Here is a 14,661-nt window from a genome sequence, read left to right as displayed (position 1 = left end):
TAGGACCTGGAGTAACGATGTCACCTGATGTCTCCAGCAGTTGGAGAGGAGACAGGTCACCGAGTGACCTGCATGGTTTACAGGCCAAGGTGGAAATAAAGACATGCCATAGAGATTTCAGTCAATTCTCTGCAACATTCCTTTCTTTTGAAATCTCACTCAATAGATCCTAACGAGGTCGGATGCTACTTCCACATTACTAGGAGCAAACAGATTGGCTCCAAAGGTGGACACTTCCCTGCCTCTTGGCCACTCGGGGACCCAACTATAACTCCATGATCCTTTCCAAAGGAAATGGTATGATTCCTTCACACACCCTACTACCTACTTAGTAGGTAGTAATCCTACTACCATTTCCCACACTAAGAAAGCAGATCTATTTCCCTGACCTTTGACACTAGACTTGGTCATGTGAGATGCTTTGAGTACTAGAATGGTATGAGATTGAGGACACAATTAGAAGCTGGAAATAGAACACAATAGATGGCTTATGTGCTTGTCTTTGCCATCACCATAAGTGAGCGCACGCGCGCGCGCGCGCACACACACACACACACACACACACACACACACACACGCATGCTATCACTAGCAGTGAGAATAGACTGAGGGGCATGGGTGGTAAAGCTACTCCCATCTGAGCTCAGCCTAGAATTAGCTGGTTCCCTGGTCCAGCCTGCAGAGGGGTGAGGAAACGGACAGTATTGTATGCCACAGGGATGCTGTAGTTGTATTGATTTTTTTTTTTTTTTGAGATAGGGTTCCTCCTCTATGTAGCCATGGCTGGCTTATAACTCATTATGTAGACCAGACTCACAGATATCTGCCAGCCCCAGGACTGGGATTAAAGGATGCCCAGCCTGTACATGTTTGTGGCAACAACCGAATTACCCAACACAATACTAGTTTACCTGTAGTCTAAGAGTTAAAATAGTTTTTTGCATTTCCTTAACATGTAATAAAAAAAGAGACATCTCTGATAGTTTCCTTTATTACCCCATAAATTTGGAGTCCCATTGCCTTCCTAATGTCCAAGCCTCTTGAGTTCACGTCATGTTCTAAGCCCCAGAGAACACGAAGTCAAGATTACATAATTGTAATTATCAACTGCACCTGTGATTTTTTTCCAGCTAGCATCAGGGCCAATGTGCTTTTTTCTAAAGATAATAATAAAATGTATTTCTGCAGCTAAAAGTAGAGACGGTAACAAATTCTGAAAGACCAAATGTTACGTGCTTAAGTACTAGAAAAACTGCAATCATTGCATTTGCAGTAATGACAATTCTGTGGATTGGCAAAACCCACCAGTTACTAGCCTTTTTTTTCAGTTACTAGCTTTTAATCTTGGCCAGAGCTTTGCACATTACAGATTCTAAATCTCCATCAATACTTATATATCAGATCAAAACAAATATCAAACAATATTTGATGGAATACTGGCACACGACACAAGCCTGTTGTTAAAAACCATCCCGGCGGTGGTAACAATCCTAAGAATTGAGGACGTCTCACCCAACATCAATTTAACAGAACTCCATGTGCTGACCAAATCAAGTCTGTGATGACATTAGTTGATTCAAAAATGTGCTCAGGAACCAAGTCCAGGTAGACGAAATGTATCAGTTAGTTGTGGGTGGCATAATAAACCCATCTGCACTCTAGCTGAAATCAACAAGCATTTGTCATCAGTCTGTGGCTTGACTGATCTTGGCTGGGCCATACAAGTGTCTGGACAGCTGGCTGGTACAATCGTTATCCGCTGGTGGATGTGGGTCTCTGGGCCACTAAAAGCCATCCAAGGAGCATCTATTTCAAGAGAGCAAGCACAGGTATACGAGGTCTCCCAGGATCTGGAGTAAGGGCCACACACCTTTACTTCTGTATGTTACTGGCCAGCGCAAGCAAGGAAGGCAAGCCTAGGTGGGAAGTCCGGGAAAAGAAACAGCACCACTTGGTAAAAGGAGTCCCAAATCATGCTGCAATGGAAGAGATTCAAAGAGAACGACAGAACCCATTTTTTGGGTTTTTTTTTTTTTTTGCAATCAATTTATTACACAGAATGGGGTGGGGTGGGGGGAATGTCAGCTGCAGCCATGTGTGAATCTAAGCAAGGGCTGTATCATTATGACTTTTATCTAGAAAAGATACAAGGTTCTCACATTAAAGCTTCATTCCTATTTCTACTTCTGCCCATGCTTGCACACATATGCATGTACCGCTTAAAATCCTTCTGACCTCCGCTTTGCTTGCACCAGAGCAGAAGCAATCTGGCTGCTTCCAGCACCATGTGTAACATGGTTTGGGGCATCTGAAGATGTGGATGACATGAGTGTCTGGTCAGGGCAAACCTGTCTTTCCTTGGCTCGGGATGTGACATTGCTACATCCTCGGAGAACATGCACAACCTTCCAACCTTCACATGAGGAGCACCCAAGCATGAGAAGAAACGTTACATGGCAAAGGTAACACGTAAGAATTGCAAAGAGCCCAGAGAAGCAGGAACCCGGAACTTGCTAGAGATTACAGGCTGATGGCTACTCTACTTGAGCTAAGGGCTCAGCTAGTTCTCTGTCTCCCTAGGTCACTCACCCTTGCCCTTTGTCACCACTTAGGAAGCATGCAAAAACTATGTCGACTACATCTACAACTGTTTTTCCAGATCTGGGTTCCAACACGTATGCATGCTGCCTGAGACTTAGAAGCAGTTCTTAGACAGTAAGGGATGGCTTCTGTTTTGTTTTTTAGAAAAATCACCACGACCTTTTGGAGAGTGCCATTCACCACTGCCACTTGAATGCCTTAAACACCTACTTGTGAGGTCTGGTCAGCATGAGGTGGAAGAAGAAAGAATTCCAGCAAGCAGAACAAAGCTTAACGGGTGAGTAGGATCAACTAGGAAGTTCCTAAGGGCTCTTTGGAGGGAATTCTTCAAGCGGGAAGGGGAAAGTATACCTTTCTCAAAAGCAAAACTGTCTAGAGGAGTACATACATAGCTTAGCTCTGGCTTATTAATGTAAATTTAAAAAAAAAAACAAAGAAAGAAAGGAAAGGAAAGGCTATGAGTTCTTTTAGGTATGGTAGAGGAGAAAGTTTGTTGAAGGCCAAAAGGAAAGCATAGCCAGAGGCAGGGACATCAGGGAAAGTTCAGAGTGCACAGGACTCTGAGCTGGGCCACGTGGGGTGAGGGGGAGGAGAAGAGAGAGGTGAGAGAGGAGAACCAGGTGCAGTAACCAAGAGAGCAAAGGTATAAAAAGGGCTGGTAACCAAAATGGCTGGATTATATAAGGAAGAACCTCTCTCTCAGGAAAGACAGTCCAGCCCCTAGGCTGGAGAGTTGGGGTAGAGGGGGTCGAGGGTAGGTATGCCAGTCATACCTGTAATAGGTAGGGGCTGAGGGATGCTGGAAAAACCTGGTGGCTGTGGGGGCGAGCCATGATAAGCTAAGTATGGACAGGTCACCCAAAGGAAGTTCTTTATTTCCAACCATTATCATCTGCCAGAGTAGAACTCGGGCCCTGATAAGTTTAATAAGAGGCCTGAGTCTCAGTAGTCTACCCTGAGGCAATACTTGGTTGCAGGACCAGACCACTGCCCAAGAACAGACCATTCAAAGGAAATGCCTAACATTCCAACCGCTGTAGATAGGATCACCTGCCAGCATAATTTCACCAGGACACCCCTAGACAAATGTCAGCCAATCATGGGTCCTGAACCTCAGAAACCCCTCACCCCCGCCTTTACTACTATAAAAACCCAATTCTAATTGAGCTCAGGGCTCTCCGGTTATTCCAATACGTTGGGCATGTGGAGAGACCGAGTTTGCAAACTTGATTGAAACAAAGGCTCTTTGCTTTTACATACCAGACTGGTCTCCTTGTTGGCTTTTGCGGGGACTTTGAATATTTGGCTAGGTTGGGTTTGATATGTTAAATAGGCACCTCAACTATTTATCTAGGGTTTGTAAGTCTAGTTTTCAACCTGCTGGGTAGGACCGCTGCTTACAATACCAAGCACCAAGAGGACCAAACCCAAGAGAATAAGAGATGCTCTAAGTTTGCCATGAAGATGCCTCAGAAAAGCCCAATTAAGCAAGCACTGCATTCAATTTGTTTCAAGACAAAAGCCTAGGATGTTCGGGCACCAATGGGAGAAATAATCAACCACTCTCTTCCCGAGGTATTCTGTCCCAGAGTTCCAGATCTGGGAGTGTGATAGGTTTGGTAGGGAGAGTAATATCATCTTATCATGCAAAACACTCAGTGTGCAAACGCCTGCAAAGTCAGAACAGAACAGTTCTCGGTGTTCTGCATGGCACGGGACGGCTCGGTACGTCCACTTGCTCTCTGTCACAAATGAACAGTCATAGATTTAAACTAGGAATTGCCAGGTAAAGCCACCCCAGCACAATGTTTCTCCCTTCCACTTCTCAAGAGCTGACTGGTTGGGAGGCCTTCAGTTAGTTTCAGCTTTTAATTAGCCAAGGGAAGCCACTTGGATAAGGAAGCAAACATCTGGCATTATCACCCCGGGAACACCGATAATGACGCTGAAGACAAGCCAACGACTCTCTTCAGCAGGAGGCTCGCGGGGATTCCTACAGACTGGAGCAGGAGCGCGAACCCTCTCAAGAGGCTTTTCATCCAGCGCCCCACCCCCTCTGCTCTCACAAACCAACTTTATGCTCAAGTGCTCTCCTGCCTTCATATTTCTTTTTCCAAAGCTATTCATGGCTGCTTGAAAACCCAGGTTTGCTCGGTATAGGCAGCTCCTTACACAGAATCCTGGTGCTGTCCGCTCTAAGGTGCCAAAGAAGCATGCATGTAAGAGGGCCCTGGGCATGAGCCAGCTATCCACGTGCATCATGCGGGGAAACTCTGCTTAGGGCAGTTTCTATCACAGTTTCTATTCTGCCTGCCTCTTAGCTCCGCAGCTTCCCACTCTAATGTAATCATGAGATAATTCCTCGGGGCTGTGAAGAGAATAGCGCATCTCAAATACACAGTACTAGTGTGATTGAATTAACTTTACCCGTCGCTCTTTATCATGCCTGTCATTCATTTTTTTGGTTTTTTGTTTCTTTTTCCCTCTCCCATGTATTCAGGTTTAGGTGGGGCTGGGAAACAGAGGCAGTGGTTGTATGCAGCCACACGCCAGTGCGCTCTGTGGCTTGTTTTCAGGAGATCTGAAGTACAGCAGATGCTAACAATGCGCAACTTGCTTGCTCTAAATGACTCTCTCACCCACAGCATTGAGAGAGAAGCTCTTGGCCCGAATTCCGCACAAGAAACCTGCTTCCCAGCTTCCTCCATCTGTCTGGCGACCCTCCTTTCTCAGAGTCCTCAGCACATGGTACAAAGATCTCAGTTTTCTCCCTTACACGAGGTTCACATCAAACGCCAGCCCTTTCTCTTCTTGGACTGCTGCCACCTTAATACTTCCGTGCTCACATAAATTTAATTAAACTCACTTATCTCTTAAGACCTTTTCCACTCCCGAACACTACCTCAGGTCACCTCTCTGCAATAAAACCTTTTAAAATAGATTTTTCTCTTTGCTTTTCGGACAAAATGTCATACTGGTTTTCTTTAAAGCTATAGTAATAATCAGGTGTACACTTCAATCAGCCAGAAGGGCCCACACATTAAAATGACCACAAGCCCTTAGCACAGTTTCTCAAAACCTATTTGGTTACTTGGTGAGCAATTTGGAAGCGGAGGTGGGAGGATGAGGGGGTGAGGTGTAGGGGAGTGGGTAGGTTGGGGGGGGGGTGAGGTTTGGCATGGATAGTCTCTACAAGGCCAAAAGGCTAAGTTATACTAATCAGAAGTCCTGAGTATGTTAAGTTTTGCTTTAAGCCAGGCTATCAGGTTACAAGTTCTAATAAACTAGGCCAGAGAAAGACATTTCTTTGTCTCAGGACCACTGAAAACTAACCAAACAGAACACCTCTCAAAAACATGCCCACCTCATCACAATTGAACGGGAAAGCCAACACGATGGAAAACAAGGTCCGCGGAGAGATCCGGTTGCAGGTAGCCCTTACCACTGTGAGCAGAATCCCTCTGGGAACCCTGGCCCGGGCTCTGGGTCCTCCCGGTTCAAGGAGGTGGTGGTGACGAGGGGTCCTGGGAAGGGGTGCGGGTAGAAGTGTACTCCGTGCATGCTTCAACAGGACTCCGGCTGTCTGCCGGCCCGTCTGCCTGTCTGCCCCTCAGTCCTCTTGTCTGGGTGGGAAGGGCCAAGACAAGGGGGAACAAAGTGCAGGTTACTCACTGCCTTCCCAGGCAGACACACCCAGGAGGAGGGAGAGGCAAGGCCGACTGGGAGATTCTTCTGAGGCGCTGCCTGAGAGCTCAGTCGGATTCCTTTTGTTATTACTTCCTGAACTCTGAGTTAAGTCGGCTTGAGCCTGGGTGCTGAAGGGAGGTAAATAACACTTGGTGGCTGGATTGCAAGAATGTAATGCAAAGGTTGCTTTGAAAGGAAGATACCTAAGCATACACCTTCAGACGGAACCCCCCCACATTTGATTCTGCTGGATTTAGGTCATCAACATTGAATCAACAGACAGGTGAACGGTTACCTGGGACAGAAGCTGGGAGAGCCTGGAGACTCCATTCTAGGAAAATGGGATGCTCGGCTGCCTCCTACAGCAGCCTATGGGCTGCATTTTGTATAAGATGCACATTATTGAGACAGAACTCTGTAAATGGAGATGGAAACGGAGCCATAGCAATAGCAAGAACTATCACCTGATAGCCTGGTGGCGGGCAGATACGGAAAGGATCTTCGTCTGATAAAGGGACCATATTGTGACTTGTCTGTCAGGGTATTTGTGGGTGTGCAGAAACAAAAACAGCTTTGGTAACTCATTGAAGATCACGGTGCAAACAAGGGAACCGGCCTTGGTACTTTCTACGCCCAGACGCCTATCTCATTTAACCCTAAAACATGCTTAGGAGGGGGCTGTGCTTCTATCTTCAGATTTGAGCACACTGAGAGTTTGCGCTCAGCCAGCTGAGAAGAAAGCCCAGATTTTGGACCCAGCTTTGTCAGAATTCAAGACCTCATACTGTCCCAGTACATCAGCAGGCACGTCTGCAATACATTAAGTAAAGTATTCCTTCAGTTTACCAAAGACCAAGACAACTTTTCTCAAATTGGCATAAGCTCTCCCCAAAACCGGTATTTCATAAGACAGAAGTCTACGGAATACAAGAAAAAAAATTCTTTATTGTAGCATCTCACAGCCTTTAATAAGCTTGTAGCACCATAAGGTAAAGTCTAATGGGAGTAACTCAACTCACAGCACTCTCTGAGGCAGGAGGATGGCCACCAAATTGATGCTTACCTAGTGAGATCCTGTCTTAACAAATAAATAGACCAGATTGGTGTGGTGATACAAACCTTTAATCCCTAGCAGAGGCAGGAGAATCACAAGGCCAGTCTGGTCTACATATGGAGATCCAGATGAGCCAGGGCTACAGAGTGAGACCAGGACTCAAAAAAGGGAGAAGAAAGTTTAAAGAACGTGCGAAGGTAGGGCTGGGTGGATGACTCAGCAGTTCACAGAGTGCTGCTCTCAGGAGGAGTTAGCTCCCAGCACCCCTGACACCAGAACTCCAGCTCAAGGGACCTAACAACTTCAGTCGTTCAAGGATCCCTGCACACATAGGTGTCTATTCACACTGACACACATGGAACTAAAAATAAACCTTGAAATGTTATTTCTAAAAGCAGTAGCAGCCTGGCAGTGGTGGCGCGTATCTCTGTGAGTTCAAGGCCAGCCTGGTCATCAGAGTGAGTTCCAGGACACCAAGACTACAGAGAGAGAGGGAGAGGGAGAGGGAGAGGGAGAGGGAGAGAGAGAGAGAGAGAGAGAGAGAGAGAGAGAGAGAGAAGTCTATTTTGAAACACTCCTCTCTTCCCTCCCACAAAAAAATTACAAAGCTAAAACAAATTGTGAATCTACAAGCCTGGGGGCCCATGCTTACCTTTCTCAAAGAGATTTGGGTTTTGTTTTGCTTGATGAGAGGGGAATGGTTTGAATTCAGCCAACACTAGTATGGAAACAGCCATTGCATTTTTCTCTTCCTCTCATAAATTATTTTTAAACTTATAAAAAAAATCCATTGTGAAAACTTTCAAGGGGTGCATGAATATAAAATAAAAAGTAACCTCCCCATTACCCCCCGTCCAGCCCTAGTCGTCAGAGGAAAGACAGTACCACTAACATTCCTTATGCTTCTGGCCACGATGAGTGCACTTTTTAAAATAACACACCCAGGCTAAAGTATAAGCCTGGTGTGCTATTCGGCACATTTTAAAACTTAATGATATAGGAGAGTATTTTCCATATCAGCATATTGAACTGCTATTAGCACGTCAGAGTCAAGAAAAGTAAAGGTGGGTGAAGGCTAGGGAGGCTGTTCTGCAGAAGAGCTCTTGCCTGGTATATGCGCCAGCCCGGAGTTTGATCCCCAGCACTGGGAAGAAGGAAGTAAAAGTATAAGGGGGAGTGTAAAATATGAGGTTACTCCATTACAAAACTGTTCTCTTGGGCAGGGCAGTAGTGGCACATGCTTTTAATCTCAGCACTCCGTAAGACGTGGCAGGCAGGAACTCTGAGTTCGAGGTTCACTCTGATCTACAGAAGGAGTTCCGGGACAGTCAGAGCTATACCCAGAGAGAAACCCTGTCTCAGAAAAAGAAACAACAAGACAAACAAATAAAGAAACAAAAAACTGTCCTCTAGGGGCCGGAGAGATGGCTCAGTGGTTAACAGTGCCCAGCACCCACTTGTAGGCTCACAACTGTATGTACCTCTGGTTCCAGGAGATCAGACACAGTCTTCTGGCTTCTGAGGGCACCAGGCATGCAAGTGGTATATAGACACACATGCAGGTCAAACAGCCATATACATACATGTCTTTTTAATTAATTTAATTTAATACATACATACTTTTTAATTAAAAATATCTTCTATGTGTGTCATGGTAAGCTTCCTGTCTGGCTTCCCACTCCAGCCCTGGTTTAACCTGCAGCTGGGGCTCAGGTGTAGAATGGGGAGACTCTAGCACCTACCTCACCATAAAGACCTAGCAATGGTGGCAACAAAACTGATAAATAGGGGCTGAAGAGATGGCTCAGCAGTTAAGAGCACTGTCTGCTCTTCCAGAGGACCTGGGTTCAATTCTCAGCACCCACATAGCAGCTCACAACTGTCAGGGGATCTGACACCTTCACACCAAGGCACATAAAATAATTTAAATTATTTTTAAAGAAATGATAAATAAATAAATAGTGCCCAATGAGCACTTAGCATGTCCTCAGTGCTTTTAAAAATTCCTATCGTGCACTGACTCCACCCTTTCTCTCCAGAAGCCTGTAATGCGAAGGCTGTTGGCAGGAAGAAGCCCATCACTGTGCAGTGAGCGCGTGGGAAGAGCACAGAATGCTTAAAGCTGCTGCACTAACACGGCAGACAGTCACGCTTGGCGTCCCTGATTTTGCCGCCAGGCAGTCTTCTCGCAGGCTGATGGTGCTATTTGCCTGGAGGAACACTGTTGTAAAAGCTCTGTTCAAGGATCTCAGCCTGGCATCCTATAAATTCCAGATGTGATCAATAAACTCCGTTTTGGCCTTTAAAATTTTTTTTTTGATTTTTTTTTTTGAGACTAGGTTTCTCTGTGTAACAGTCCTAGCTGTTCTGGAACTCACTCTGTAGACCAGACCAGGCTCACCTTGAACTCACAGAGATCCACCTGTCTCTGTCTCTCAAGTGCTGGAATTAAAGGCATGTGCTACCATGCCCCCTCCCTCTTGGCTCTGTTTTGGCATCATCATCATCATCATCATTATATTTGGGGGCTAGAGAGATGGCTCAGCGGTTAAGAGTGAATCCTGCTCTTCCAAATACCCCTAGTTCAGTTCCCAGAATTTGTTATCAGGCAGCTCACAGCTGATGACAGGCCACAGCTCTGTCCCCAGGAACACCTGACATCTCTTTAGGCCCCGGCACTCATGTGCACACACCCTATATCCACTCCCAGTACACAATTAAAAATAAAGTAAATCCTTTAAGTTATATTTTATTTAGTGTGTGTGTGTGTGTGTGTGTGTGTGTGTGTGTGTGTGTGTGTGTGGTGGGGCTGTATGCACATGCATGTCGTAGCTCATGTGGAGAAGTCAAAGGACAATTTATGGCAGCCAGTGGGTCCCAGGAATCCAATTCAGATCAAGCAGCAAGTGCCTTTACCTGCTGAGCCATCTTGATAAATGATATCCTATGACAGAAATTGAGAGCACCTCAAATAGTCTCGCCTTTTTAAAAATTATTTTTGATTCTTTTCTTTCACACTTTTTGTATGTATTCACTTGCATGGCCATCCCTTATCTCTCTCCCACCAAACTTTTCTTATTCCCAGCAAGTCTCCTTTCCTTTCATGCTTTGTGTGAATGTGTATATGTGTGTGAGTGTGTTTATGTGTATGTGAGTATGTATGTATGTGTGCATGAGTGCGTATATGTGTGTGTGTATATGTGTTATATGTGTGTGCGTTTGAGTGTGTGTATGTATGTGTGTGTGTCCCGCTGAATATAATTATATTCACTTGCATGAGCATTGGCAGGGGTTATTTATTGGAGCAAGGGTGACTACACTTCTGAGAAGGATGACTTCCTTTTCCCATTGACCATTAACTGTCTATAGTGGCTCAGGGAGGGGCCACATTTCATCTGCCATGTTGGTTGGCCGGCCCAGCTTGAGCAGGTAACCACCGCTGCTGTGAGTTCCTGCGGGCATGGTGGACGCAACGGCCAAGTCACATCCAGAAGACAGCATCTGATGGCACTCCTTCCCGTTTGCTGCCTCTCACATTCTTTCCACCCTCTCTTTGGGGATTTTCCAGAGCCTTGGAGAAATGATATAGACGCCATCTTTAGACAGCCCCTCCTTTATTACTGGAAGAAATAATGTTTAATAGGTTGTATAAGTCTTCTCTCGGCATACATACTTTCTTACACTGAGCAATGAAGCAATTTTTAATGCCTATCTATCTATCTATCTATCTATCTATCTATCTATCTATCTATTTATATTTTCGAGACAGGGTTTCTTCGTGTTAACAGTACTAGCTGTTCTGAAACTCACTCTGTAGACTAGGCTGGCCTTGAACTCATAGAGATTCCCCTGCCCCCACTCCTGAGTCCTGGGACTGAAGGTGTGGGCTACTGTGCTCCGTTTACCTATTACAATTTTAAAATCATTTGAGGAATGATTTTACTGACTCATTCGTAGAATAAAAAAATTGTCCAGGAATAATATGAATCAACATCTTATCTTCTCAACAGATACTTCAGTTCAAAACATAACAAAACAGAGCCCTTCAAAAATAGCTCATTGGGTTTTAATCCTCTCGATGCGACTCTGGAAACTCAGTTTTCAGCTCTTGCCTTGTTGCATTTCCCTACAGATCTTCCCAAGCAAGGGAAGCCTTGAGATGAAGTGACAGATGTCAGACTGGCAGCAGTGACTCACAATCCTGTAAGGTGGCTACAACTCAGTGAATGACACACAGGTCACTTGAAGATGGAAAGAAGACCGAGAAATTGACCCCTTGTCCACCCTCCCTTTGGCTCCCACTATAATAGACTGTAACTTTCAGTAGAGCTAGAACGCACAGGAGTTTAGCAGCTGTCGAAGTATTTGTTCCCTCCTTCGACACCCTCTCCTCTAATTTAGAGGACTCCTCGTGTCCAATGGGATCACTGTTAACAAGTGTATTTGTTCTCATTCTCAATTATACTGAACAGTCACTGCCCATCTGGAAAGACAGCGACATTAGGAATAGGCAATACATATGTCAGGATGGCCGAGCAGTCTAAGGCGCTGCCTTCAGGAATAGGCAATACAGTTGTTCCCTGAAACAGGCACCGTCAAAAAGATAGAAATGTGGGCTGGAGAGATGGCTCAGCGGTGAAGAGCATTGCCTGTTCTTCCAAAGGTCCTGAGTTCAATTCCCAGCAACCACATGATGGCTCACAATTTGTAATGAGGTCTGGTGCCCTCTTCTGGCCTTCAGGCATACACGCAGACAGAATATAGTATACATAATAAATAAATATTTTTTTTAAAAAAAATTAGAAATGTTTGCTTATATCTTTAGCTGCTCTAGACTCAACGGGAAGGAAGAAACAGCCCCTGTACTTTGGTGTTGAAGACTACATTTGCTCCCTGCTACCTATGTCTGATGAGTCATCGCTGGGAGTTCCAGACGAGGTGCTTGATGGGCTATGATGGAAGATTAGCTAAAAGACATTTGTACCCTGCAGAACACCATGCAAATGCTGAACACCAGCAATCACTGCTGCCAGGGGTCCGAACAGTGATGATGGAGTATTGTCTATTGTCACTACTGCCAGAGAGGAACTGAGTGACTTCTACTGTTCTCGACCCTTCTCCTCCTAACATGGTCTGCTTTGCTGATGTTTAGAACAGGGGGTTCCATCAAACCACTAGGAGTTGAGAAGACGTCAAGAGAAAAATGGGACCAGATTATTTCCATGTGGACACAGACCTTTTCCCCCATTCCTCTTCCGTTATCAGACCTTCAAATCACTTTTTAAAAGCGTACACCTTTAATACTAGCACTCTGGAGGCAGAGGCAGGCGGATCTCTGTGAGTTCGAGGACAGCCTGGTCTACAAGAGTTAGTTCCAGGACAGGCTCCAAAGCTTCAGAGAAACCCTGTCTGAAGAAAAAAAAAGAAAAAGAAAAGAAAGAAAGAATATTTGCCAAGTAATTTTTTTCATTTTGATTATGGAAAATTTCAAACATACATGAAAGTGGAGAGAAAGGTGTAGCAAAGATTTAAACATCAAGGTACATTAGGGCTCACCTAGTGCTATGGTTTGGCAAAGTGTCCTTATGTTCATGAATTGAAGGCTCAGTCCTAGGGACTGAGCTGGGACATAGTAGAGTCTTTAGTGGGTGGGACCTACTAGAAGGTCATAAGTTCACTTGAGGAAGACTGTGGGACCCTTACTCCTTACCCCCTTTCTTTTCCTTTTGTACTTCGCAGCCATGCGGTTATAAAATGTTACTCTGCCATGACCTCTTACTAGGGGTACGGATGGAGGGGAGTAGTAGGCGATTTCAAGAAATGCACCCTATAGGCTCATGTGTTTGAAAACTTGGTCCCTACATGGTAGTGCTGCTTTGGGAAGTTCTAGAACTTTTGGCACCCACATTCTTGCTGGAGGAAGGATGTCACTGGGTGGGGGTGGCAGGTGCTTTTAGAGTTTAGAGCTTTGCTCCATTTCCAGTTGGCTCTCTGTTTCCTCTGTGTGGTTGAGACATGATTTCTCAGCTTCTTGTTCCTGCCATCTGTTGCCAGAATTCGCCTGTCATGAATTCTTCCCCCATCACAGCGAAAAGTAAGACAAACAAGGACTTCTAAAGCTGAGTAAACGTTTTCTCATTAGAAGCTGATTATCACAGGAATTTCACTATCGTAACTGAACGCTTACTAGCCCACCTTCCACAGTGGGTTGAGCTGTGCCCGCTAAACCACAGGCTGACATCTTGGCCTTCCAGAACCTGCGAATGTGATCTTAGTTGGGAATGGGAATGTTACCGAGGTGACTCAAGATGAGTCACGATGGATTAGGGTGGGTCCCCTAAATTTAATCAGTGTTTTCCTTGTAAGAAATGCAATGCTATGTGGACAGGAAGGGGGCATAAAATGGAGGAAGAGACGCGTTATGTTTCTACAAGCCAAGGAATGTTGGGGATCGCTGGAAGTTACTCGATACCCTAAAAACATGCGGAGTTTGGACTTCTTATCTCTAGAGCTGCAGAAGGATACAGTTCTACTGTGTCAGGACACCCAGTTTGTGTTCATTCGCTGCAGCACCTCTGAGAAACAAAGCAGCCAGAGAACTCGGATCCCAAGTGTAGCTCAGTCAGTCTACCGTGGATTTAAACTGCTCAGCGAGATCGGTGGCGTGCGGGGTGTGGGGTGTGGGATGTGGGGTGCGGGGTGTGGGATGTGGGGTGTGGGATGCGGGGTGTGGGATGTGGGGTGCGGGGTGTGGGGTGCGGGGTGTGGGATGTGGGGTGTGGGTGGAGATCCCAGATGGGAGAACGTGAATCAGCGAATCAGCTCGAACGGGCCTCGCATCAGCAAGGCGCACAGCCGACTCTTCAAAGCTACACAAGTACCAACAGGTGAGGCCGCCTTTCCTGGCAGGCAAGTGGGCAGAAGCTACACAACCTGCTGGCACAGGCACGTCCTGATGAGAATGCTTTCTGCCGGTTAGGCAGCTTTCATCTTCTCAGGTGGGGAAGGGGAAATGCGAATAGGACTCAGGCATGGTGGGAGGGAGGGCCTATCCCAGGCATCCTTCACTCTGCCCTAAAACAATGTCCATCTGCAGTTTGCTTCGACTGCCAAGCGCTGACTACTGGGAAAAACTGCCTTTCATCTAAACTGAAGATCTCCAGACAGAGGACAGAATCGCTGGAATTGACAGCCTGCTGCTCAGGTCAGGGTAGGCTTGTCTTCCTACATCTTGCTTCCTCTGTGTCTGAATGATGACAACAGACTCAGCCTTTTCTCTTCCCAGAATTCTCCTGTTCTGGTCGCTCCGTCTATACTTC

At 45.8% G+C, this 14,661-nt stretch overlaps 1 protein-coding gene across 4 annotated transcripts in view; it reads right to left on the bottom strand.

The window, feature by feature from the left end:
- Positions 1 to 14,661, bottom strand: part of Ston2 (stonin 2) — a 154,903-nt gene that overhangs the window by 51,816 nt on the left and 88,426 nt on the right. The window contains exon 1 of one of the 4 annotated variants that reach the window (XM_085697799.2): positions 5,966 to 6,250. The exons of 2 other annotated variants lie outside the window; for them this stretch is intronic. The gene's annotated coding sequence lies outside the window, so the exon portion shown is untranslated. Of the gene's footprint in view, positions 1 to 5,965; positions 6,251 to 14,661 lie in introns of those variants that run through there. One more of the 4 variants, XM_085697798.2, reaches the window with a different exon arrangement.

The sequence above is a fragment of the Myodes glareolus genome, chromosome 11 (assembly GCF_982192425.1).
Source record: "Myodes glareolus chromosome 11, mMyoGla1.1, whole genome shotgun sequence".
Taxonomy (NCBI): Eukaryota; Metazoa; Chordata; class Mammalia; order Rodentia; family Cricetidae; genus Myodes; species Myodes glareolus.
Note: the sequence above shows the minus strand (reverse complement) of the source record. Positions and strands in the feature narration are given on the sequence as shown.